The 27,039-nt window shown below is 38.1% G+C and overlaps 3 long non-coding RNA genes across 10 annotated transcripts; 1 reads left to right on the forward strand and 2 right to left on the reverse strand.

Moving 5' to 3' along the window:
* The first annotated feature begins 1,031 nt into the window (after positions 1-1,031).
* On the forward strand, positions 1,032-11,436 carry LOC130992849 (uncharacterized). 2 transcript variants are annotated; one of them, XR_009091439.1, is made up of 3 exons: positions 1,032-1,300; positions 10,578-10,932; positions 11,147-11,436. It is a non-coding gene; the product is annotated as an uncharacterized LOC130992849 (long non-coding RNA). The 2 variants fall into 2 exon arrangements; XR_009091440.1 differs by having other exon boundaries at positions 1,049-1,300; positions 10,578-11,436.
* LOC130992846 (uncharacterized) lies at positions 2,383-5,964 on the reverse strand. Of its 6 annotated transcripts, XR_009091436.1 has the most exons (7): positions 5,410-5,952; positions 5,263-5,297; positions 4,826-4,939; positions 4,643-4,732; positions 4,424-4,518; positions 4,141-4,338; positions 2,383-2,619 (listed from the first exon to the last, which is right to left on the reverse strand). It is a non-coding gene; the product is annotated as an uncharacterized LOC130992846 (long non-coding RNA). The 6 variants fall into 6 exon arrangements; XR_009091433.1 differs by having other exon boundaries at positions 4,826-5,659; positions 5,811-5,964; XR_009091435.1 differs by having other exon boundaries at positions 4,826-5,297; positions 5,410-5,953.
* LOC130992848 (uncharacterized) lies at positions 8,048-9,842 on the reverse strand. 2 transcript variants are annotated; one of them, XR_009091438.1, is made up of 4 exons: positions 9,475-9,842; positions 9,297-9,404; positions 8,594-8,676; positions 8,048-8,284 (listed from the first exon to the last, which is right to left on the reverse strand). It is a non-coding gene; the product is annotated as an uncharacterized LOC130992848 (long non-coding RNA). The 2 variants fall into 2 exon arrangements; XR_009091437.1 differs by lacking the exon at positions 8,594-8,676 and having other exon boundaries at positions 9,475-9,827.
* Positions 11,437-27,039: the final 15,603 nt, after the last annotated feature.

Below are 27,039 nucleotides of genomic sequence, written 5' to 3' on the forward strand. Positions count from 1 at the left end.
ATTGCCTTTCTTTTAACTTGATGGTGGGAGGACGAGGTGCAGGCTCAGCAAGTTTCAGTGCCTTCTTAGCTCGCAGCTCATGCTCTCGAGGCTCTTGCTCTTCTGCTATGGGTCTCTTTCTGTATTCCCCTGGGACGGAGCGGCTGGTTTCTCTTGGGCAGCGCCGATAGATCCGACAGAAAGATCATATAACACCCCACACTTTTTCTTATTAGCAATAGTGTCGAGACACTACTGAGAGTGTCGTAATATTGATATATTAGATTTTTGATTATTTTAGATGAGATGAAGTTTCTATATAGATGGAGATATGAGTCTGTTAGAAGTTGATGATGGAACTACAGAGTGAACAGCTTTGAGAGAACGAGTTGAGATAGAGATGCTGATTGAATTGAGAAGAGATTATATTTTATTTCTGATGACGGATACATAGCTATCTGCGAGACTGATTGTCTTATTATGTTCGTAGGAACATCTGGTTAGAAATAGAGTTGAGAAAAATGAGTGAGAATCCCTATAGAGAAGAGTCGAGTTGAGAGATGATCTGTTTGATGTTAAATGTTGATTGCTTACGTGACATTATCTGAGATTATTTGATTGACTGATTATGTGACTATTTGTTACGTGTGCTTTATGATTGAGTGATTATGATTTTCTTGAGAATGGTAGCAAGTGAGTTTTTTTTTTGAGATTTTTAACGAACAAGATTTGTTTTAATCGGGAAGCAGTAAAGTATCTATATATTAAGAATTTTTCTAACAGTATTTCTCAAGATTTATTTTCCTGAGATGGTGTGAAGTTGATTGAGCGAGTGCACTAATTATTGGTGTTATTATTTTTATTTTGGCCATACAAGTATAGAGTATAGTTTTTTATTTCTATTAATGAGTAATATTACATGATTTAATTTTACTACACACATTGCCACTCTCACAACCATTATTTTAATATTTTTACCATGTGACTAATTTATCAAGTGGGCAAGAGGATTAGAAGGCATTAAATGAAGCATTAATTATGTTGAAGGAATAGGGGACAAGTTGTCTTTAGCTGAAACAAAATTTTCTCTCACTCTCTCATCCCTCTCACTCACGCCACTCACCCTCTCTCTCCCATTTCTCTCTTTCTCCTCCATTGATCACCATTAGAGATACCTTCAAGCTTCCTAAATCACTTCTATATTAGTATCCTCCATTAAATCAAACCCTAAAACACCTTATACACTTGAATCAAGAGATCTTGGAAGAATTAGAGCTTGGAGTCTAGAGTGAAGAAATTCTACTTCTCTCAAAATCCTTGAGTAAGTGTTAGATATCTCTAGATCCAATCGTATTTGAGTTATATATGTGTATATATGCATGATTGAAGCAAGAAAAACACCCCTCTATTTCTCCCTCAAAAATTTTGAAAATTTGGTGTCTTTCCCTTCAAAAAAATTTCTCTTCCTTTTCTTAAGTTTATCTAAAATTTGGGAGTTCTTGAGTGTATGGATTGAATGATAAATTGATGATGAGTATGAGCTTATGAGATGACTAATATGATAATTGATGGAGTAGATTGATGATTTGAAGTGGATTGTTAATTTTGATGAAGGTTAGTTTGATGAAAATTAGGTATATGAGTCTCTATGCTTTAAATTGTAAATTTATGGTTTATATATGTGATTTAAGTGACCTATATTGATAGATTTAAGGTTGGATTAATGATTTAGTCATGCTTATTGATTCTCAAAAAAGTTTAGTTTAACAAAAATTAGGATTTTCATACCTATGTGTTAATTCACTACTAAAAAAAACGTTCATACATAACGGTAATTTTCCGTTATCTATGTACCAAAACAAGCGTTGTATATAGTGGTGTTATGTATGAGGGCGCTCATACATAACGGTAATATACCGTTATTTATGTTATGTATACATAACGGTACTATGATGATACATAACACATGAAATACCGTTGTGTATGATTTTAATACGTAACGGTAAAATCTGTTATAAAATATATTTTTTCCGTTATGTATTGTAACTATACATAACGATTTTTTATATTTTACATAACGGTTAATTACCGTTTTGCATGAATGTAACACATAACAATAAAATCTGTTATAAAATGTATTTTTTTTGTTATGTATTGTAACTATACATAACGGTTTTCACCGTTATAAAACTTATTTTTTCCGTTATGTATTGTAACTGTATATAACGGTTTTCATCGTTATAAAACTTATTTTTTTCGTTATAAAATGTCTCTCTTATACTTTGTTGTTGTTATACATAACGTTTTTTTGTATTTTACATAACGATTATTTCCGTTATGTATTTTCAAATGCAGAATTTAAATACAAATTATACAATATACAATATCCTCAAACACAACATATTCCACAACCAAAACATATATAAATATTTAATCATCCAAATAACTTTATCCATCCATAATCAAAGTGTCAAATATATCTAAATAACATCATAATCTCTACAACTAGAAGCTGCATATGAGTTGGATAATCTCTACACTAATATCATCTCCAAATGTGGACAGAGCAAAGGGGGCAATAGCTACATTGAACGTCCGAGTTCCAACTTTATCTATATGCTTCATCTCATAGTCACCTTCCTGCAAATAATGAAGCAAATATATATCTAAACATCACAGTACACAATGGGAAAATAAGACTAACTATCTTCACATTCCCATATCAATCAATCACAAGACTTTCTATCACATCACTATCATTTAAGCTCGAAACCATTTGTTTGAGTGTCAAACACAAACACGTATGTGCGTTAATCATAACCCTCACAACTCACACCATTTAATCACATAAAGAATCAACCATATTGTATCATCCACAAAATTCAAGACTTAGAAAATCATACATACACATATGCACGATCATTTCATAACCTCCAACATTAATAAGCTAACACCTTCATGTTTTGACAACATTCAACTTTTTCCATACTTAGTTAAAGTGTGTATAATATGATCAAGTTGTTATCTAGAAAGTGTGCTGTTTTTGTGCCATCTTTAAAAATTCATAACAATAAACTCAATTAACATAAAATTTCATACCATTTTATTTCAAAAACTTCATGAAGTGTAGTTTACTCCAAAAGTGATAGTTAACCAAAAAGATTAAAGGTTTTAGAGATATTACTCCTTTAGTGCAGGCTGTCAAAAATTGACAGTTTCTGCAAATATTGTTTAGGCCATCTGAAAACAAAGCAAACCTTTACAAAAATTCATCAAACTTAATCAGCCTATACCAAAGATATCCTAGAAGATTTGGTAAAATTTTCAAAAGGAAATTCGTTCATATGATCTGCCTAATAGACTATGAAACTCAGATACTTTTACTGTTGAAAAAATATGACAGCAAAACAGAACATTTTTGAAAGAATAAACTGGTCTGTTTCAGAGGTCATAAAACTATAAGACTTATTTTTTTAGAAATGTATTTTAGTCTATTTTCGTTTAAAAAAAACGGTGATAGAAAATCCCTAATGGTTTAAGAGATATAAACGTTTTGGTGAAGCCTACCAACAGTTGACAGTTTCTGTCATCATTTTTCCTAAATATCTTAAAAATAGCAAACATCATCCAATAGACATGAAATTTTGCAGAGACAAAGCAGACATATCATAGATACACATACTAAAATTTCAATGCCATCAAGCCACGAAAACTCATCGAAACATAAGCTTTAATCTGCTGTAAAACAGCACAGGATTCCAGTCCAACAATTGTCATTCATAAACTCTAAATCAAAACTAGCATGCTTCCAGTATATATAAACACTCATATACTCAATCAATTTCATCAAACTAAATTCGAAACACACATACATTGTATACAAGACTCAACTAATCTCATTAACTTTTCTTCCATCATTGAACCCTAAGAAATTAACAGAAATTAACAAATTCACACACTAAACCGTTATGTATGAACCGTTATCCCTATTTTGATTTTTAGTAGTGTCACTAAGATTATGATGTCTTAAAAAGATTGATAAAAAGCAAGCTGGAACTTCAAACGGAAGGAACATTAGCATACTTGTATGAACACATTTATTTCTATACTAGTAAATGTTATTTCAAATAGCTTGTTATAAAATCTATATAAACAGTGTACCTTTCGGGGAGATAAGAGTCATCATCATTTACATGTCGGCTTCTATTACCATTAGAGACGTTATAAGAGGAAGATTCGGTTTCTTCCAGCACTGAATTCTCACCATCAACTTCAACAGCTTCCGATGATTCTTCCCAGCCATCGAGTTCTGCAGTTAAAGTAGAGGTCAGGATTGGACTTCATTCTTTCATCTTTTTCCTGAATATACAAAAAAATTCTTAAAACCTGAAAAGACTAGTAATAGAACTGCAGTATATAAGACATTATCTAGAATTACACTCACAACATGTTGATAAGACTTTAAATATTGGAGAAGCTTTCCATGATCCCATGCTCCAGTGACAAAAAAAGAAGTGAGACAAGCATTACCTAAGTTATCTGTGCAAAATGAAGAAAAAAATATGGAGATAAAAAATATAAAAGAACAAAGAAGACTGAGTTTTCATAGTAAATGGGCATGCAAAACACTAGGGTTATTTTTATGATCTTCTTTTACACTCACACCAAGAGTTCCCATCCTTGACATCTAGAGAGATGGCTTCTTTTGCATGCTTTATGCTGTCATCAACAATTTTGGCCTAGTCATCAGATCCTGGAAGATATACATACATGGCTAATTAATTATCAACAATGCTATAGCGAAATCTTAATAAAAGTAGCAAGAAGAATAAACTCCCAATATTACCTTGAGCCATTCTTCTTTCAAGCATTGATAATTGACAAAGAAGCCCTTTATGGGGATCTTGAAAGTTATCCATATTAACAGCAATTTCAGAGAACTGTACAACTTAACCCTTCTCTGTCAAAATTACAGAATCAAACATAATGACCTTGCTTAATCCAAGTGTAAAACAATTATGTAGTTACCTAATCTTAACAAGGCATCTGCAAGTGAAGGATTAAGCAATTAAAAATGAAGCAAAACAATAAGGACAATCAAAACAACCAAGTGCCTTCCGGATATCATCAAGTAATGCCAATTAATTCACAAAAAGCCATAAGAATTCTAACATGGGCAGTGAACAAAACCTCAACTTTTCCTTAGAACTTGTAATAAATCACTATTCTATAGTTAGAGAAATAGTTAGAGATTCTGTGCAGAACTCTTTAATCATTTCTCACCCTCGAATCGACAACGTTCGACATTCGGTCGATTCCTGAAATAGGGGAATAGTTAGGGAAGAATTAGAACAAGGATTTAACATAGAATAAGTAAAGAAAAAGAACAAAATAGAAGAAGAAAATGGGGCAGCAATAGCCGAGAACCACCACGGCGGAGGTGCAACTGGCGGCGACGACCGCTGGTGCTGCTCGAGCAGCGGCGGTTCGCGGCAGATGTCGCGGTGAGCCCTAGCGGCGCGTCGTCCGATACTTACGTCGCGAGGTACAGCGGATACCATTCCACGGTCCATTCGTATGTCGCCGATGATTCCTTGTGCTCCGCAGCTTATCTTCCCGAATCACGCTCTCATCGCCGCCGCAGCCGAGATTTCCTCGGCGACTGCCGAACTGCCGCGAGCTTTCGACAGGAGCAGCGATGAGGATACCATAGCAAGGATACGCAGCGGCGATTCGCGGCGGCGCCGCGAACGAGAGCAGGGGGTGGAGGGAGATCGGGGAGGAAGCGTAGATGGCAAGGGGAGAGAGAACGAGTAAGAGAGAAGGAATACCTGAAACGGTGAGAGCAGAGGGCGTGAGGAACGGTCGAGCAGCGGCAGCGGCAGCGGCGGCGGCGGCGGCGACGGCGAGATTCACCGGAGAAAGAGATATTCAAAGTGAAACTTGAAACCCTAGATTTCTGATTTTGAAATTGAGGGAGGTATTTAGTTTATTTAAAAATTAGAATTAATGACATAAATGAATAAAAATAAAATTAATAAATAAATAATACTTATATATAACGATTTTCTTAACGCTAAAATAATCGTTATAAAGCAGATGCTCATAGATAACGTATAACTTAACGGTTTAATAATACCGTTATTTATATCACTAATAGATAACGCAAATATGTAACGCTTAATTTGATACTGTTACAAATACATTTGGATAACAGTACATACATAACAAAATTTTGTAAAACCGTTATATATCACTAAAAGTGCGCTCATACATAACGGTTTTTGACCAAAACCGTTATGTATGAACCGTTATCCCTATTTTGATTTTTAGTAGTGATTGTTTGAATTGGCTTAGGATAAATGATATTAAGCATGCTAATAGCGTTTAATAATGATTAAATTGGTTGATTGTTGCCTATATGAGAATTTACTTGAGTTTAGTTTACATAGGTTTTCGGTATTCTTATTCTGTGAGGTCAATGTTTGGTTTGAGGATATCTATGTGCTGATTGGACTTCATATAAGATTATATCATACTTGAATTGAGAATGTTCGTTAATATGTGGATTTTTCCCCGAGTTTAGTTTGTATGTGTAAGAGGAGTCTTCCCTAATGTGTTAAGTTATGAGAGAGATGTGATCATATATGGCTAATTGAGGAGTATTTGAGCATGTATATGTGATAAGAGATGAAACAGATCATTTCTTAAAATATTGGTTGAGAATCGAGTATGATGTGAAAAAGGGAAGTTGAGTTTGATTTTTCTTGAGTCATTTGATCTTGTATTTATGTTCTTGGGTGTTATAAGAGCTTAATTTGAATTATTGAGAATTTCTCATCGAAGAAGTTTGGAGTTGAGGTATTTGCTTTTATGCTCAAGTTTGGAGTTATTTTGAGAACCTTTTAAAGGCTACTGACCTACTGTTTTCGACGGGCTTTTGTTACCCAAAAGTATTGAGAATTTTATGGTAAGTATATATATGAGTCTTGAATATAATTGTAAAATTTCAAGTCATTTGGACTTCATTTACTATTTTTCCAAAATATAGAACTCCAACTGCAACTTTCTACCGAAAATTTTGAAGGGCAGACACTAGAGCCACCCTTTTTAGTAGCTTCCCGTAAGGATTTGCCTTTTAACTTTTTATGGTAAAGATATTATTTTGTTAGATAGCTACCCACCAAATTTCAATCTATTTCAACAATGGTTACTATTTTTGAAAAATCAGAGCTTTCGATTGCACAAAACTGCCGGATATGGTAGACTGTAGGAGAACAATCATATCTCTTAAACCACTTGGAGTTTTTCAACCTACTTTTTTCAAATGAAACTAGACTCAAAGAGGTTTCCATTGATATGAGTCTCGATACCCAGGAGACGTCCGAGTTGAAACGGATTAAGATTTTAGTTTGAGATAGTGCAGAATGACATTTGTATGTGATAACTTATATATGTATTTCTATGTACCTTATGTGTCTATGTGTTTCTATGTGCTTGATTGCTATTAATCTAGCCCTATTTGAGTGTTAAGTCGAGAGTAGGACTTGTGATTTCTTAGTATATATATATATATATATATATATATATATATATATATATATATATACATAGAGACTTACACTACTACAAAAAAGCTAATAGACATTGGGCATTGCCTATTGTCTATTAGAGAAAATGTCTGTTGTTGTAAGTGGTAGTGTCGTAGGTGCCTAGAAAAAGGTGCTCAAAGACCACAGGCATTGCCTGTTGTCATAGATATTTATGACAACAGACATTGTATATGGTCTTTGAGAGCATAGAGTCCGTTGTTGTATCATTAATATCACTATGGTTTTCGAGTAGTGTCGTAGGTGTCGATTGTCTATGGTATTTTCTGTATACGACACTAGCTTTTGTCTGTTGTCGTAGTAGAAAAACACCCAATTTATTTCTTATACACCACTTCAGTTTTTGAGCTGTGTCGTAGGTCCCAAAAAATTCATGCTCTTTTATAACTTTAAAATCAATTAAATCCTGTATTTATAAGAAAATTTTAACCTGAAAATTCAATATTTATTTAAAAGCATGAGAAAATCATTTTCATTTATAACATAATCATTATAAAATTTCAATATTCATTACAACTTAAAGATTCGACCAAATTCTAACAATAACTAAAACTAAAATGTGTGGATCCACTACCAAATAAGTTCAATCCTAACATTCAAATGAGTTAACACTTGTTCCTCCTTCGTTCCTTCAAAATGTGATGCATAAATCAATATGTCCAATATTGTCTTCTTTGCCTTCACCACTACATATCCTTCACACAATCACAATAAAAAATTATCATAAACAAATTAGTCACATGTTGTCATTCCGTCAATACACAATAATTATGTTAAAATAATACATATGTTCCATACTCATCAACAAATTATAAAACTAAAACCTAACCCATTATAAAATATTGATTGATAAGGGTGGTACTTTTTCATTTGTCCAAATGTCTATAGTTCTAGTCAAGCTCCCTCTAGACAGAGAGAAGAATAAGCTAATATTTTAGCAACCACGAGTTGATGCAAAATTCAAAGCTCAAGTACTAAAGTTAACCCAGCAACTTATAACTTACAGGGAATGAAAATGCATCCAAAAGTTGAAAACTTCAATAAACAGGCAATTTCTTTCTGCAAGAGCATTTCACTATTCCAGATTCTCCACCCAGCAAAATACGAAAACAAGCATTAATTTAGTAAAACAATCAATTGCCTTGCTGTCATCAAACTAGAACTTGTAAAATGCATGAGCACATTAGATCACAAAAACTAAATACGGAAAACACCTGTGCTACATGCATTATGTAGAGATCAACCAAAACACATATCCAACATATCCAATTGTATAATATATATACATTTTAAGTTTCCCTTTGACGAACATATAATTGAAAAGTAAAAAACAAGTAACATTTTGCTATTGAAAAAATCCATTTGATTGGAATTATTGGGCTATTTCAATTTACACAAAATAAAAATAGATTTCCATGCATGAATTGATTTCAGAATCAAACGTGAGAGCAGATAATCAAGAACATTTACAAAAGCCATACACAAAAATCATACACAGAAGTTCATACAAGAATTCGTTTCATTTAGTGGCTTCGTACTTGGTCCTCTTATCACCCAATACACTCTATTTCTATGAACTGGACATTATTCAATATTGCGTGAAAAAAATTAGCAGGTTACAATTATTGAACGATAAATTGTTCTTTAAAATAAAACATCAAACAGTTTCTAGACGTATACCAATGATAACACACGTAGGAAATTAACCTTATAAGAACGAAGGGGGAGACAACAGGACACAGTGGCAGCAACAATGTCAACGACGGAGGCGGAGCACGTTGACGTCGATGACGGCACGGTGGCAGTGGCACAAAGCTGGGCGAGGGTGATAGATAGTGAGGGAAAGAAAGATTGAGATAGGTGAATTAAAATCAAAATCCCTTACCTCTATCGCAATGATTTTCGAACAACGGCCTGACGGAGGCGAGCTTCAATCGCAGCGCCAAGAGAATGGGGCGGGGGAGTTAAGGCGTCCAAGAGAGTAACTGACTTGACAGAGAAATAGCCACTAAGGTAGGGGAAAGCGGCTGCGCCGTGAGCAACAGTGACCGGCAATCGCGCAGGGACAGACAGTGACCCCCGGCCGTGGAGGAAGAAAGTGCTCTAGATAGCCGCGGCGGTTATCAGAAGTTAATTTCAGCGCTGAGTACTGCTAGTATTGAGAGTATTCGTAACCTTATTTGTTTTTAGGGGAAATTTATTTAATTACTTAGGATTTTTTATAGTAGTATATATCTTTAAAAAATCGTTCAAATTGAGGGATTATAAATTTCCTTCGAGTTGGATAATTATTAGTTTTGTTAACATTAAAAAAAAGTAAGATATTTTTTTAATCATAATGACAAAAAGAAAAGAGTGACAATGTGAAAATAATTTTTAGGGAAAATTAATTTAATTAAGAAAATATAGTATGAGTTTAATTGTCATAATTAAATAATTTTCTTAATTTTATTAAAAAATAGTATAAGTTTAGTTATTATTTTTAATTTTATATTTACGATTTTAATTTTTTCATTAATTAAATTATTGCTATAAGAGGTCATTAATTTTAGAGAAAAACAAAATTATTTTTTAAATTTTATTATTATTTCACCAATTTATTATTTTTATAAAATAACATCATATATATGACCATGGACTATTAGATCCAGTGTTATAGATTATATTTAACAACTCATCTATAACAACAGACTCATAAGTCTAGTGTCTATTAGCATATTTACATGCTAAAAGACTACAGGCAAAGATAAGACCATAGACGAAATATATAAGACCACAGACTTTGACAAAAAACAATGTTATATGTGTAATGTCTTATCCAATTTTTGTTGTAGTGTTAGGAGATTGAGATTATTGGAGTGTATAAAAGATGAGTGATGAGATATCATTGAGATAGGATTAGAGTCTTTAGTAAATAAGTTTCTAACTGAGGTTTATTTTATCCCATGTACCATCTACGATGTTGATGATATCTGATGATACGAGCAGAGGACGGAAGTGAGTTCACCTCGAGTACTACAAGAGTAAGCTAAGTTTGCTAGGTGGGCATTATTTTGAGTATACATATTATACGAGCTTTCTAAATTATTTTGATGATGACGTTGATGAGTTATTTTACTGCTTTGAGATGAATGATGTTTGAGAACTATTGACTTGCCAAGTTTTATGATGATGAGCCTGTATGTTACCCTCTACTGATGAGATGAAACGAATTCGGGTCCTGCCACAAGCGGGATTGTGTACACAGAGGTGACCGCGAGCTGTCTTTCGGGTCGGCCGGTCACGGTGTTTGAGAAGGAGGCCTACTTCTCAATACCTTTGATGATGATGAGTTGTAGATGCGGTACATATATGACGAGTACTTTGTTTGCAGACGCCTATTTATGATGTTTTATGATTAAAACTGCATGCACATGTTCTTTTAAACTAAAACCCCTATGTGTGTTGCTTAATGTGGCAAGTTCAATCTATAGCTCTAAGAGCAACTTTCTTGTTTTTCGGCGTATGCCCACTGAGTATTTTATACTCACGCCCTACATATATTTCTAAACGTGCAGGATAAGCAAGGAGGGAGATTGGACTGGTGCTGGTGGGGCTTCTGTTCAGATGATTTTCCCTTTTACCGTATTTCTATTTCTTACGGTAGTGTCATAATGTTGAAGTTGTTTTGAACTTGATCGAGAAATTTACTCTGGGTTATATGTCTTCATACATATAATCTATTTATCTTTTGCTGCGATACTCTGCATAATATGAACCTTTGTGAATATTTAACTATGCCAGCTTTGTAAATATTATTGAGAATCCTGATACTTTTGAACTTATGAAGCCGATGATGTTTGTACCTTGAGATGTTGTTATTGTTGTCTGTCTTATCCTGTTTGATTTAGAGCTTTCGCTTGATGTTCAACCTAGTTTTCTTTATTTGCTTCTTTCTTTTATTTAGTCGTATCGATACCCGGTCTACGCTATCACTGGCTAGACGTCGGGCTGCGATAGATCAGGACCCCAATACTCTTCCCCCTTTTTGGCATCATCACCGGACATCAAGCCAATGCAATCTTGAAGGTCCTGGATGTCGTTGAACATCTTCTGAATAAGAGCAGTGTTGTTGGAATCTTGAACTGCACGAAGTTCGGCCTCCAGTTGAGCAATCCTCACGTTGACTAGGCGAAGTTCTTCTGCAATAAGCAACTTTGTGCCAACTTCAGTCATGTACTCCTTCATGAACTCAGTCCGAAGGGAGTCGAGCTTGTATTGAGCATCCAAGAGCCTTTCCTTTGCTTGTAGTTTAGCAATCCTAATTTCATCTTTGAGAATGCCAACTTCTTTTTGGAGATGGAGGACAAATACTGTGAGAGGAAGTACCCATGCCGCATGTTCGAAGTAAGTGGTGGAGAGACTATTCAATTTGGCATTCAAGGTGGCAACTAAACGAAATGTTCAATCATATCGTCGGTGAGTGTGGCCTCAACCTCCTTCAGCTTCTTCACGTATTTATATGCATAAATGTCTCTGCATTCGAGCTCATGCTTCAGCTTCTCTATCTCATTGTGTTGGTTAGAGACCAACAGCAACAACATCTTGTTTTGTTCTTCCAATCCTTCAGGCAATTAAAAAGATATACCAGAAGGAGCGTTGTATTTCCAGGCAGTTAGGCGTACATCAATTTCCTCATCGGAATCATATCCGTGGAGAGGCGGCCTTGTGATCTCGATGTGTTCAACGGGCAATTTCGGAGGAATATGCGGTGCCTTGGATTTCTCTTTGGATGAAGATGCTCCTGGGATAGAAGAGGAAGGAGCAGCTTCAGTTGTTTCCTTTGGCTGGACTGGAGGTTCAGTGAGAGCTCCAGTTGGCTTCTCTGCAGATGAATCAAAAGTGGATTGTTCAGTTGATGCTGGAACAGTTGAAACTTCAACATCAGTCGATTGATGGGGTTCTACTGGTGTGGCAGCAGAAGAAAATTTTCCAGTTGAAGCAGCAACAACAGTTGTGTCAAAAGCTCCTGGTTCAGTTGTTGGGGCAGCTGGGATGACCTGTACATCATCAGAAGGAAAATCAGGAATAAATCCTGCAGCAGCTATGCCAGCAGTGTTTCCCAGCAACTTTCAGTGCAACAGCAACTTCGGATTTTGGAGGTGAAGGTGACTGCACTAGTTCATCAGTTATGTCGACAACTTGACCCTCTGGAGATGTTGGATCAGTGGTTGTCATTTTCTCCAATTCAGGAGCTTCAATTGAGGCTCCGACATGATCATTATCCATCAGTTGTGGCTCTTCTTCAGTTGCATGACTTATGGGTTCAGTCGATGGTTGATCTTGAAGAGCTTGGGCTGCAGAAACATCAATTTCTTGAAGAGTTGCCTCAGTGGATTGTAGAGTCAGGGGCTCTTCTGCAGCTTTGGATGTGGAAGTCCCTGCATCAATGTTAGTGTTCATGGGACCCCTTGAGTACCCTTGAAACTCGAGATAGTTCAAGGCGAACTGATCAAAATCATGTATGACATTTCAAAGCTTTGGAATGTCGAAAATAATGTACAGCTGAGCCTCATCGAAGGCAAATGTGTCATCAGACTCAAGGGTATTGAGATCGTGATCTGAGAGCACGTAGCTGTTTTAATGAAGGTGAAGGCAAGAAGACGATAGAAGTTGTGGTATACTTCATATGTAGGGTTCAGGCCAGGGAAGTGATGATTGAGATAGAGGGTGGCATCCCTAGAAGATGCAAATCTTAAAGTTTGGATGGCTTTTTGTTGTTCTTCAGTGCTAGAAAGGACTGGCGCTGAAGGGGAGGAGGGTTTGATTTCTTTGCCTTTGGTAGGAATCTTGACTGATATCGTACCGGATTTAGGTTGAGGTTTGGATTTGGGTTTGAACTTTTTAGTTATTGTGCGTGGGCGGCGAGGAACATTTATGGGGGCGACTGGAGGAATATCGGAGGGGGTGGAAGAAGGCTTAGAAGTATCAATTTGAGACACTGGGGTTTCAGTCTCAACTGATGAAGGTTCAAAGATTACCTTCAACTTTATTTTCTTGGAGGTTTTGGAGCCTCCATTCGCCTCCTTGAAGAGGCGGAAGTGATCAGTCACTGGCAGCTGCTCCGGCCAGTAAACCTAAATGTGACTGGTGCCCTCAAGAATGATTTGAGTTACCCTATTCCCTTGTCGGAGCATGGTCGCTGACTTTGGGTTGGTAGGTTCATTGTAGAGCAAGTCAAGGTAGGCTCCTTTATAGTTGTAGGGACATGGCTTCAGAAGTGCAGCCATCACGTTCTTCTGGGGCTGCGAAACTTGGTCTGGTGAACCTGTAGCGCCAAACCAACATTTTTGAATTATTTTGGCCAGGAGATTGTGGCCAGGCTTGTAGAATGTAAGCTTGAGAGTCCCTTCGGTGGGAGTGCTCTCCTGAAGCATCGCTGTCTTCAGTATTTTATTTGCCTCCGCATCAGTGATAATGGAGGGCTTTGGGCTAGTGCTCGGCAGATTGAACAACTTCCGAACATTCTCAGAAACGTTGATGTGGACATCCTCTTGTTCCTTGAAGTCCGGTGTGGTGAAAACGTTGATCTTGGTTATCAGATCACCTGCATCATCAAACTTGAGTTCTTTGTAGAACTGGTTGATCGGGGTCTACAAAAAGTAAGGGGCTTCAGCAGTGACGAAGGTCAGCCACTCGTGTTGATAACACTCATGTTTCCATTGTTTTTAGTGTTCTTATGATGTAAATTTTATAGGAAATTGAGTGTTGGATGAATGTTTTGTGCTTAAATTGCTTTATCTTGTGAAATATGTTACTTGCTCGTACTTTGATGATTTTTACAGAAATATGGAGTTCGAATTTGGACCAATGCTCTTAATGAAAGTTGTAGATCTTCTCGATACGAGTTAGTAGGCGCAAACGGTTCGCAAATCCGAGTTCGGACGAGGAAGATATGGCCGAAACAAGAAAGTCGCGCGCAGCAGTGAATAGTGCCCGACGGGAATTTCCGAATTTTCGGGATTTTGCGGGATTTTCGGATTTTATCAGTATTTTCGAGTTCTATACTGTATTTATCCCCTGTGCCTATATATAGGTCCTCTTTTGACCTATTCAGGGTTCCTTTTTCAGTTCCCAAACTTTATTTTCTCAGTTTCATAGCTTTAGATTATTATTGCTTTCCAGTTTTTACAGCTTGGATTGGATTTCCACAAGATTGAAGATTCAAGCCGCTACAATTATTTTATTCAGAGTTTTATTTAATTCAGTTCTTTCAATTGAGTTCTCATTAATTATGTTTTTGCTTTCTTTTATTATGTTTGGCTAGTTCTTTTATCTGAACCTAGGGTTTGTACATAGCTATTCAATTATGTGCGTATGATTTATTGATATCAATTTGCCCTCCAACTTGTGATTCATGATTCCTGGTGCTTAATTTCTTGTGAATTATTTGGCCAATAATTTACATGTCTAGCTGTTCAGTTTGAGTCTTGAATGCGATAATTGTTCAGCCGATTCAGGAATGCATGATATAGTGTTAGCCTTGAGTCTTGATTGCGACAGGTGAAGCTATAGGAAGCTATTCTTTGTGTACGCTTGGGAGTTAATTTATTCCTTGGAGTCTTGAATGCGAAAAGGGATTAATTAATCTACGTTCATAGGTGGTCGTTGGTTACGCTTGTGAATAATATAGTGATCTTTCATCAGGGTTGGATTAAAATTGGTAATTGAATCAATAGGTTAAATGCATGTAGTTGCTTAGTAAAAGTACATCCCTAGGGTCAGAGCTTTCCTTATATTTGAGTTAATTATCATAGTTAACATACTCTTTAGTTTTTATTTAGTTAATCTTAGTTCGTAATTCACCTTCATAATTCGTTTTACCTGCATACTGTTAGAGTCTGTTTAGGAGATAGATAGAGTGATTTCGTCTTACAGTCCCTGTGGATACGATATCCGATTGCTGTTTATACTACGATTACACCGTGTTAGTTGCGGTATTTTTGTTGCTAATAAAATAGTGATCACGTGTCTCGACAGAAACACATCTGCGCCCATATGTCCTGTTTTCAGTTGAAAAGCAAGGATATCCAATGATTGCTCATAACGCACTTGTTTTCCGTTGCAATCTACTGATGCCATTTTCTTAGATTTTGAAAGAAAATGATATAAATGTTTTCTCACAGGGAATTGCTTTGGAACTTATGGTTAGATTGTAGTAGAATGTGAAGAAAATGTCTAAGTGTGGATGAAAATGAATCTTATAGGCTAATGTGAGCGATCGTGCGAGATGAAAAGTTACTTTAGGGCTTTGAAAAGACACCGGCAGTTGAAATCCACGCCAAGGTGTATTTAATGATATTTGAAATCCGCATTAAATGCTCGTTAGTCGAGTTCCTTAAAATAAGGGATTTATGCAATAAATTGTACTTTGATTAGTCACTTGAAAATAAAATACTGAATACTGATTTTGAAAAGGGCGGGACAAATTAAAGACCTTTTCAAATGCTACTTAAATGTGTTGTCCAGCAAGGATATTTCAGTTCCAGTTTTCCAACAATCAGTTAAAAACATTTGATGCCACTTATCAGTTAAAAACATGATTTTAAAGATGTAAAGGCCTATAAATGATTTAACTGAGATAGACTAAATTAAATGCGTAATATGAAATTACTTACTGGTCGACTGATCATTGTAGTCAATCGATACCACGACTTCAGTTGAACTGAGTAAACAGTTTCCTTTTATTAAAGACTTATCTTCCTTAGTTGCCACGTCATCAGTTAAGAGACTTCAGTTGACTGAGCATCAGTTGTCAAGATTTGAGTTGAAATCCTCTTCATTGAATTTGCATTCTTTGACCAGCATCAATCTTCGGGATTTAGTAGTCCGATCCTTCCGCATAGATCATTGAATCTATCTTCTGGAAGAGCCTTGGTTAGCAAATCAACTCTTTGAATACTTGTATGGATCTTCTCAACTGAGACGTCTTTCTTTTCCACATGATCACGAATAAAGTGATGGCATATAGTGACATGCTTGTATCTGGTGTGATGTACTGGATTCTGCGAGATTGCAATAGCACTAGAGCTATCATAGAAGATTGGAGCTTCTCTTACTTCGATCTCGTAGTCCTTCAGTTGTTGCATAAGCCATAGTATTTGTGAGCAGCAACTTCCAGCAGCCATATATTCAGCTTCAGTTGTAGATGTGGCGATTGAAGTCTGTTTCTTTGAAAACCATGAGATTAGCTTGTTACCTAGGAATTGACAAGTTCCAGAATTTGATTTCCGATCAATTTTGCTTCCTGCAAAATCTGAGACTAAGTATCTAGATAGCTTGAAGTTGTCGTCGGTTGGATACCAAAGACCTACATTGGGTGTGCCTTTAAGATATCTTAGAATTCTCTTTGCAGTGTCCATGTGAGCTTTTCTCGAGTCTGACTGATATCTTGCACATACTCCGACTACAAATGCTATATCTGGTCTGCTTGCAGTTAGATATAGCAAAGATCCTATGATTTCTCTGTACTTTGTCGATGATACTGATTTTCCTTCAGTTGCTGGATCCACTTTTCAGTTGGTGTTCATTAAAATTTTCACCGTCTTCATGTGTTGAACGCCGAATTTGTTGATCTGTTCCATAGCATACTTTGACTGATTGATCAGTATCCTTTCCTTAGTTTGCTTCTTGTAATCCCATAAAGAAATTCATTTATCCCATCATCGACATCTGGAATTTATTCATCATAATTTCAGCAAACTTCTTGCACATGCGTTCGGATTTAGATCCGAAGATGATATCATCAACATATATCTGAACTAGTAGGAGCTCTTCTCATTCTTTCAGTGTGAACAAAGTTCTATCCACTGATCCTTTCTTGAATCCTTGCTCAATCAGGTACTCAGAGAGAGTATCATACCACGCTCTTGGTGCTTGCTTTAATCCATAGAGTGCCTTCTTTAGCTTGTACACCTTGTCTGGTCCAGCAACCTCAAATCCTGGAGGTTGTTCCACGTAAACTTCATCAGTGAGCACTCCATTGATAAATGCACACTTTACATCCATCTGGTGTACTTTGAATCTCTTGTATGTTGCGTAGGCTAGGAAAAGTTTGACTGCTTCTAGTTTAGCAACAGAGACAAAGGTTTCATCGTAGTCGATCCCTGTTGGAAATATGGTTTTGGACCATATCTGAATTTAATTATTTAATTAAATATTCATTATTTAATTTAAATAATTATTGGATGTTAATCTACGTCTCGAGTAGATGAACGTGGTATACTTGAAGTCTCAAAACCGATTTCCGGTGAGTGAGATATTGTATATCAAAGTTTGGGTGTTGAGAAGGGAAATAACACTTGTAATGTGTTGTTGTCCCACATTGGAAAACAAGAGAAGAACACTCTTATATAAGAATAGCAATGCACATGGAACCAATAACTTGTGGGCTTGCTATGGGCTTGGATGAAGGCCTTGGCCTCGCGCACACACACACGCGCGCCGCCGCCGACGATCGATCGATCGGACGGACGGACGACGACACCGCCGCCGGACGGGCGGGTCGGGTACGGGCCGCGGCCAAGGACTTGGATCTTGGCAATTGGTGCTTTGGGTGGTGTTTGGGTCCAAACTATATAATTTTTTGGACAAAATACTTTTGGGCTCTTTTGGATTATTAATTTTCGGCCCAATTGTGTTTGTGTTATCAGCCCAACTAAAGCCCACCCGTTCAGCCCAAGCCTTGAAGAGTTGCAGCAGTTTCGAAAACTGCACAGGAGGTTTATTTCTGCCATTGATGCAGAATCAATATGTAACAACAAATTCAAATGCTTTTGAATTTGTAACACCCATAACAGTCCATGGTTTTAATCCTCTTCATTGAGGATTTAATCTCCCTAATGAGCTTGAGCAGCCTATAAATAGTAGACTAGAAGCATGACATTTGACATCTACGAAAATCTGCATTCCTCACTGCATACTGCTCAGTTCTCGATCCAATTCAGTTCGCCGGAGCTCGCCGGATTGTGGTGCTACATCCGACGAGACGTTCGTCGTTTTACCTTTAGGGAAGATACGCCTACACCGTGAGCACTACCGGGGCGATAATCTTCTTGCGGGAAGAGTTCCACCTCGACTCGACGCATTCATCTAGTTTGTTTTATTTGTTTTGTAATTCTATTTCTAGTCACGTTGTTATCTTTTAATTCATCTTTTTCCTTAGTCCAGTTTCGAATTGTAAAAGTTGCTGTCAGTTGTAATTCACTCGATCGTGTACCCGATTCCTACAATCGCAAGAAGATTATATGCTGCTGCCGCACGTTCGTGTTTGGACTTTAAGTTACTCTAAAACTTTCGAAACCTAAAACCTTTGCTTGGAGAAATGGCGTCCACCATCCCTGCTGCCGGCAACGCCACCAATGGCTCCACCTCCTCCGCCAGCATTGGCTCCACCGCGTCCGCTACTATTGGCTCCACCTCGTCCATTTTCATTGGTTCATCCTTTGGCTCAACGAGTGGTTCCACTTCCACCATGGCCCCGTTGCAAACGTCGAGGACGTTGGGTCTTGCCGAGAAACCCTCAATTTTCTCGGGCAAGAACTTCAAGTATTGGCAAGAAAAGATGTTGTTCTACCTCACAACCGTGGGGTTTTCCGGTTTCTTGACGGAGGATGCACCTCCAACCCCGAGTGAAGGGGAGACGAGCTTCGAGGTTCGTGCCGAGTATGCGAATTGGTGCCAAGGCGACTACTTGTGCCGTAACACCGTTCTCATGTCCTTGGACGAGCGGCTCTACAACGTCTTCAAGGTCCATAAGACCGCGAAAGAGGTGTGGGAGGCACTTAATCTCAAGTATCAAGTGGACAAGACGAATACTACAAAGTATGTCGTCGCCAAGTGGTTGGACTACAAGATGGTCGACTCCCGCCCCGTGATGGACCAAATGGAAGAGTTCCAAACTCTTTCACACGAAGTTCAAGCCGAAGGAATGCCCTTGGCGGATGCGCTACTTGTAGCTATCATCATCGAGAAGTTGCCTCCTAGTTGGAGGAGTTTTCAAAACCTTTTGAAGCATGAGCGCTCGGAGATGTCCGTGGAAAACTTGGTGTCAAAGCTTCAAATGGAGGATCACGTGAGAAGTCGTGATCAAAAGGGCAAAGCGCCGATGGATGCAAAGGCCAATCTCACCGAGAAAGGCGGTCCTTCCAACAAGCGCGGTCGCCCAAACCCCAACAACAAGGGCAAAGGAAAGCAAGGTGGAGGACAACCATCAAAGTTCGATGGTGTGTGTTTCAATTGTGACAAGCATGGTCACATGGCTAAGGATTGCCGCAAGCCAAAGCGGAAGAAGGCGAAGAACAACGTCAACAACGTCGAGAAGGACTTTGACGATTGGAACCAAGACGACTTTACGGCGATGATTTCCGAGGTGAATCATGTTGATAGCCCAAATGCTTGGTTCGTGGATACCGGCGCTACCGTCCACATATGCATCAATCGTGAGTTGTTCCACAACTACAAAGAAGTGGAAAACAAGACGATCATGGAGGCTAGCGAGCGGACTTCTCAAGTCCTTGGCATGGGAGATGTGGTTCTTCAACTCACTTCAGGCGTGGAGATCACCTTGAAGGACGTGCTACATGTTTCCACCGTCCGAAAAAATTTGATTTCGGGCATTAAGCTCACTAAGAAAGATTTTGAATTGTTTTTCAAAGCTGATTATGTTGTAATTCGCAAGTGGGGAAAGTTCCTTGGGAAAGGCTATGCCTCCGAAGGGGTTTTCAAACTTGGCGTGAGAGCTTGTAAGCCTGCCAAGGCAACTATCAATAAGAAAGAATCTACTTCTTCTGCTTACTTGATTGAGTGTTCCGATTTATGGCATTGTAGACTTGGACATGTTAATCTAAATGCTATAAAAAGATTAGTAAAAATGAATTTACTAAAAATTGATGAATATAACTCACAAGAGAGATGTGAAGTTTGTGTTGAAGCCAAAATGGCTAAGTTACCGTTTAAATCGGTTGAAAGGAACACTAAACCATTAGAACTAATTCACACCGATGTTTGTGATTTAAAGTTTGTGCAAACTAGAGGTGGTAAGAAGTACTTTATCACTTTTATAGACGATTGTACAAGATATTGTTACCTTTACTTATTGAAAAGTAAAGATGAGGCGATTGAAGCTTTTAGAAACTTCAAAAATGAAGCCGAGAATCAACTTGGATGTCGAATTAAGATGGTTTGAAGTGATAGAGGTGGAGAGTATGTAGCTCCGTTTGCTGAATTATGCAACGAAAGTGGTATAATCCATCAAACGACGGCTCCTTATTCACCACAATCTAACGGCGTTGCTGAATGCAAGAATCGAACTCTTAAGGAAATGATGAATGCCTTGTTGATTAGTTCAGGATTACCCCAGAACATGTGGGGGGAAGCTGTCTTAACGGCTAACTATATCTTGAACAAGATTCCACTCAAAGGGAAAGATGTAACTCCCTATGAGCTATGGAAAAGAAGGAAACCTTCGTATAAATACCTCAAAGTGTGGGGGTGTTTAGCTAAGGTTGAAGTGCCTTTACCAAAGCAAGTTACAATTGGACCTAAAACGGTGGATTGTATCTTCATTGGTTATGCACTTAATAGCAGTGTCTATCGTTTCATAGTGCACAAATCGGAGATACCCGATATACATGTTGGGACAATGATAGAATCAAGGAATGCTATATTCTTTGAAAATATCTATCCCAATAAGGATAAGGGAGTGTCTAACTCGAACAATGGAGTTGAGAGTGAAGCTACGAGTTCTACACAAGTAGATGATGCCACGAGTTCTAATCCAGTACCACCTAATAGGAAAAGACCAAGGTCTAAACCTGTGGATGTAGAACCAAGACGTGGGGAACGAGTTAGGAAAGTTAAGGTCTATGGACCGGATTATGTTGTCTTAATGTTAGACGGCGAACCAGTGACGATCAAAGAAGCTTTATATGGCTCTGATGCAGCTCTATGGAAAGAAGCCATAGACATTGAAATTGATTTAATTATGCAGAATCATACTTGGGTGTTAGTGGATCTACCACCTGGAAGTAAAGCTTTAGGATGCAAATGGATCCTAAAGAAGAAGTACAAATCTGATGGTACTATAGATAAGTACAAAGCCCGACTTGTTGTTCAAGGTTTCAGGCAGAAAGAAGGGTATGATGTCTTTGATACCTATTCGCCTGTGACTAGGTTGACATCTATTAGGATGCTTCTCGCCATTGCTGCTTTGCACAATCTCGAGATTCACCAAATGGATGTGAAAACTGCATTCTTGTACGGCGAGTTGGAAGATGAAATATATATGAAGCAACCTGAAGGGTTTGTAGTACCTGGGCAAGAGCACAAAGTATGCAAACTCCAACGGTCTTTATATGGATTGAAGCAAGCACCGCTTCAATGGCATTTGAAATTTGATGGCGTAATGTTGTCAAATGGATTTAAAATCAATGAGTGTGACAAGTGCGTCTACATTAAGAATTCTAATAACGGCTATGTTATTGTTTGTCTTTAGGTAGATGACATGCTCATCATGGGGAGTAATTCCCGAGTGATTCAAGAAACGAAAAATATGCTAAGTAAAAACTTTAGCATGAAAGATATGGGCTTAGCTGATGTAATTCTTGGAATTAAAATTCTAAGAAAGCCTGATGGTATAGCCATAACACAATCTCACTATGTTGAGAAAGTGTTAAAGAAGTTCAATGCTTTTGACAAGCCAATAGCTAAGACTCCATGGGAACCTAGTGTACATTTGAATGTACATAAGAGAGAACCTGTTGATGCGATAGAATATGCTAAGATTATTGGGAGCTTGATGTATCTAACAAATTGCACTTGTCCCGATATAGCATGCTCGGTCAACAAGTTAAGCAGCTTTACAGCCAATCCTAGTAATGAACATTGGAAAGCTCTTGAAAGAGTCTTGAGATATTTGAAATATACTCAGAACTATGCAATTCATTATACTAGGGAGCCCCCTGTACTTGAAGGGTACTGTGATGCAAATTGGATTTCTGATGCCAAAGACTCGTTCTCAACGAGCGGTTATGTATTCACTGTGGGGGGTGGTGCTGTGTCTTGGAAATCCAAGAAGCAAACTTGTATTGCTAGATCGACCATGGAATCTGAATTTATAGCTCTGGATAAAGCTGGTGAAGAAGCCGAGTGGCTTAGAAATTTCCTCGAGGATATTCCATGTTGGTCGAAACCTGTGTCGTCCGTAATAATTTATTGTGATAGTCAAGCTGCTATCGGACGAGCACAAAATAATTCGTATAACGGTAAATCGAGACATATTCGTCGACGCCATAATACCGTGAGACATTTGATCATGAGTGGTGTTATCACAATTGATTATATAAGATCAATTGATAATATAGCCGATCCGTTGACTAAAAGTATCCATCGAGATCAAATGTATAGACTGTTAGGGGGAATGGGTTTGAAATCCACATCATAAAGATGATCATAGTGGATACCCAACCATGATGACTGGAGGATCCCAAGAACTTGGTTCAATGGGACAACTAAGCTATGAGAATCTGTGTGTTGAACACTCGAATTGCCTATTCCTTGTAGAACAATGAATGTTCGGAAACCTGCATGTGGTGAGGTTAAGTCCTTGACTTTTAATAACTCTAGAATTCCTCAATGAGGACAAGTATAGCAGGATGCTTGTGTTAAGAGTTACCTATATAAGTGTGAAGTGTGGCCGCTTCGATTGAAACACTTATGAATCCAAAGGGGTGTTCCAAGGCCTGTAATGGACACAAACGTAAGAACGAATGAGGATTGAAGCAATATTGTGTCAATATTGTTGACTTAGTATACACCGAGGAGGACTAGTTCAAGGAACCATATCCACTAGGCCGCCGGTATACTCGATAAGATTGACTATGGTAGGTTCAAAGCCACAAGCTACCTTTCCAAATGCAATGTTGTTTCTTAAGAGGACTGAACTTAAGTGTCTGCATACATCTGCATACGGTTTTCTCACTCATGTGGGGGATTGTTGGAAATATGGTTTTGGACCATATCTAAATTTAATTATTTAATTAAATATTCATTATTTAATTGAAATAATTATTGGATGTTAATCTACGTCTCGAGTAGATAAACGTGGTATACTTGAAGTCTCAAAACCGATTTCCGGTGAGTGAGATATTGTATATCAAAGTTTGGGTGTTGAGAAGGGAAATAACACTTGTAATGTGTTGTTGTCCCACATTGGAAAACAAGAGAAGAACACTCTTGTATAAGAATTGCAATGCACATGGAACCAATAACTTGTGGGCTTGCTATGGGCTTGGATGAAGGCCTTGGCCTCGCGCACACACACACACGCGCCGCCGCCGACGATCGATCGATCGGACGGACGGATGACGACGCCGCCGGCGGACAGGCGGGTCGGGTATGGGCCGCGGCCAAGGACTTGGATCTTGGATCTTGGATCTTGGCAATTGGTGCTTTGGGTGGTGTTTGGGTCCAAACTATATAATTTTTTGGACAAAAAACTTTTGGGCTCTTTTGAATTATTAATTTTCGGCCCAATTGTGTTTGTGTTATCAGCCCAACTAAAGCCCACCCGTTCAGCCCAAGCCTTGAAGAGTTGCAGCAGTTTCGAAAACTGCACAGGAGGTTGATTTCTGCCATTGATGCAGAATCAATATGTAACAACAAATTCAAATGCTTTTGAATTTGTAACACCCATAACAGTCCATGGTTTTAATCCTCTTCACTGAGGATTTAATCTCCCTAATGAGCTTGAGCAGCCTATAAATAGTAGACTAGAAGCATGGCGTTTGACATCTACGAAAATCTGCATTCCTCACTGCATACTGCTCAGTTCTCGATCCAATTCAGTTCGCCGGAGCTCGCCAGATTATGGTGCTACATCCGATGAGACGTTCGTCGTTTTACCTTTGGGGAAGATACGCCTACACCGTGAGCACTACCGGGGCGATAATTTTCTTGCGGGAAGAGTTCCACCTCGACTCGACGCATTCATCTAGTTTGTTTTATTTGTTTTGTAATTCTGTTTCTAGTCACATTGTTATCTTTTAATTCATCTTTTTCCTTAGTCCAGTTTCGAATTGTAAAAGTTGCTTTCAGTTGTAATTCACTCGATCGTGTACCCGATTCCTACAATCCCTTCTTCTTAATTGTATCCTTTGGCCACTAGCCTTGCTTTGTTTCTAACCACATTTCCTTTCTCGTCCTTCTTATTCTTTAAAATCCATTTCAGTCCAATAACCTTTGCATCATCTAGGAGATCCATTAACTCCCAAACTGAATTCCTGTTGAATTCATTTAGCTCTTCTTGGATTGCTATAACCCATTGAGTGGATTTCAGTGCTTCTTCTACATCCTTGGGTTCAGTCTCTGATAAGAAAACAACTGAAATTTTCATCTTCGTTGATGCAGTTCTGGTTGATGTCAAAGACGAGGTTTTACATTGATCTCCGAGTCTTCACACCATCTGATGGTTCTCCAATGATATTGTCCTTTGAATGTAGCTCAAACCATCTTCTGTACTTCTTGATTTCTTCTGGTGAGGGTGGAGGTCTTCAGTTAGAATGGGTCGTGGTCCTTCAGTTGACTGTTGTTCGGTGATGGCTTTAGTTGCTCCTCGAGCAGGTGAGTGTTCAACAGGTGGTGAGTTGGGTTCCACGCGTTCTTCAGTTACAACTTCTTTGGGTTCTCCAGTGGGTGGAGTTCCCCCTTGACTGATGCCTTCTGTAGCAACTTCAGTAGGAACTTAAGTTACTTGACTGATCTTCTGATACTGAAGCTCTTCAGTATCTTCATCTTTTCCTGGTCCCCACACTAACACCTCTGTTAGTTTGGTGCTTTTCTTATCAGTACTAAAAACTCCTTTATTCTTAGCATTTTCTTCAATTTCCTGTTTCCTGAAATCATCAATAGATTCGTCAAAAATAGCATAAGGTGTTTCTTCCACAATTAAAGTTTGAGAGTTAAGCACTCGATAGGCTTTGCTGGATTCTTTAGTTCCAAAATATCCAAGGAATACTCCTGGATCAGCCTTGCTATCAAAAGCGTTTAACTTTCTTTTATCATTGTTATGGATAAAACAACTAGAACAGAAAGCATGAAAATAAGAAATTGTTGGCTTCCTGTTCTTCCATAGCTTGTATGGAGTTTTTCCATGTCTTTGAGTAAGGAAGGAACGGTTCTGAGTGTAGCAGGCATTGTTGATGGCTTCAGCCCAAAACTTCAGTGGAAGTTTTGATTTAGCTAGCATCGTCCTTGTTGCTTCCTTCAAAGACCTGTTTCTTCTTTTGGCTACACCATTTTATTGTGGAGTTCTTGCTACAGAGGTCTGATGACTGATCCCTCGTTCCACGCAGTAGTTCCGGATCACTGAATTGAGGAATTAAGTCCATCTGTCTGATCTGATACTATTGATGTTGATATCTTTTTCAACACTTAGTCTCTTCATCAGATTTGGTAGTTCCTTCAGTGTCTCACTTTTTCTATATAGAAAAATAACCCAAGTATATCGTGAGTAATCATCTACCACTACTAAGATGTATTTTCTATCGTTATAACTTCTGGGAGACACTTGACCAAATAGATCCATGTGAAGCAGTTGGAGAATTCTTTCTGATGAGTGTCCTGATTTTGACTTGAATGAGGCTCTTGTTTGCTTTCCTCTTAGGCGTGCTTCACATTCTTGCGTTTTCTGGAACACAACAGAAGGTAATCCTTCTACCAGTTGATGCTTGGCAAGCTTGTTGATTGTTTTGAAGTTTAGGTGGTTGAGTCTTTTGTGCCATAGCCAGTTGAGCTCTGAGTTGCTCTTGCTGATGAGGCATGTCTCAGGTGGGCTATATTCCCATGATACGACGTAGAGATTTCCTTGCCCGATTCCTCTCAGTACCACCTTCTTCTGGTTGTTTCTTACAGTGAACTCATCATTCTTGATCTTCACTACGGATCAGCTGTCACAAAATTGACTCACAGTCAACAAATTATGTTTTAGTCCAGAAACATAGCTAACATTACTGATACTGGCGTTACCCATGTTGAGCACACCATAGCCTTTCTCCTAATGAGTTGTCTCTGAATGCAACTTTTGATCGAGCTTTCTCAACATGTTGTGTTAGATATTCTTTATAGCGCGTCATTTGCTTCGAACAACCACTGTCCAAGTACCACATATTTCTTGGAGCTTTTTATTCATTCTTTTTATGTTTCTTGGTTTTGCCTAGCAAGGAAGAATTACTTTAGTTACCCAATCAACGTTTAGGTCCTTTAACGTTAGTGTCGCAGCCCGACGTCTAGCCAGTGATAGCGTAGACCGGCTATCGATACGACTAAATAAAATAATAAAGTAAAGAAGGAAGAACTAGATCAACCAACAAGCGGAAGCTCACAACAAAACATGTAAAGATGAACAACAATATTA

Source organism: Salvia miltiorrhiza, chromosome 7 (assembly GCF_028751815.1).
Source record: "Salvia miltiorrhiza cultivar Shanhuang (shh) chromosome 7, IMPLAD_Smil_shh, whole genome shotgun sequence".
Classification (NCBI taxonomy): Eukaryota; Viridiplantae; Streptophyta; class Magnoliopsida; order Lamiales; family Lamiaceae; genus Salvia; species Salvia miltiorrhiza.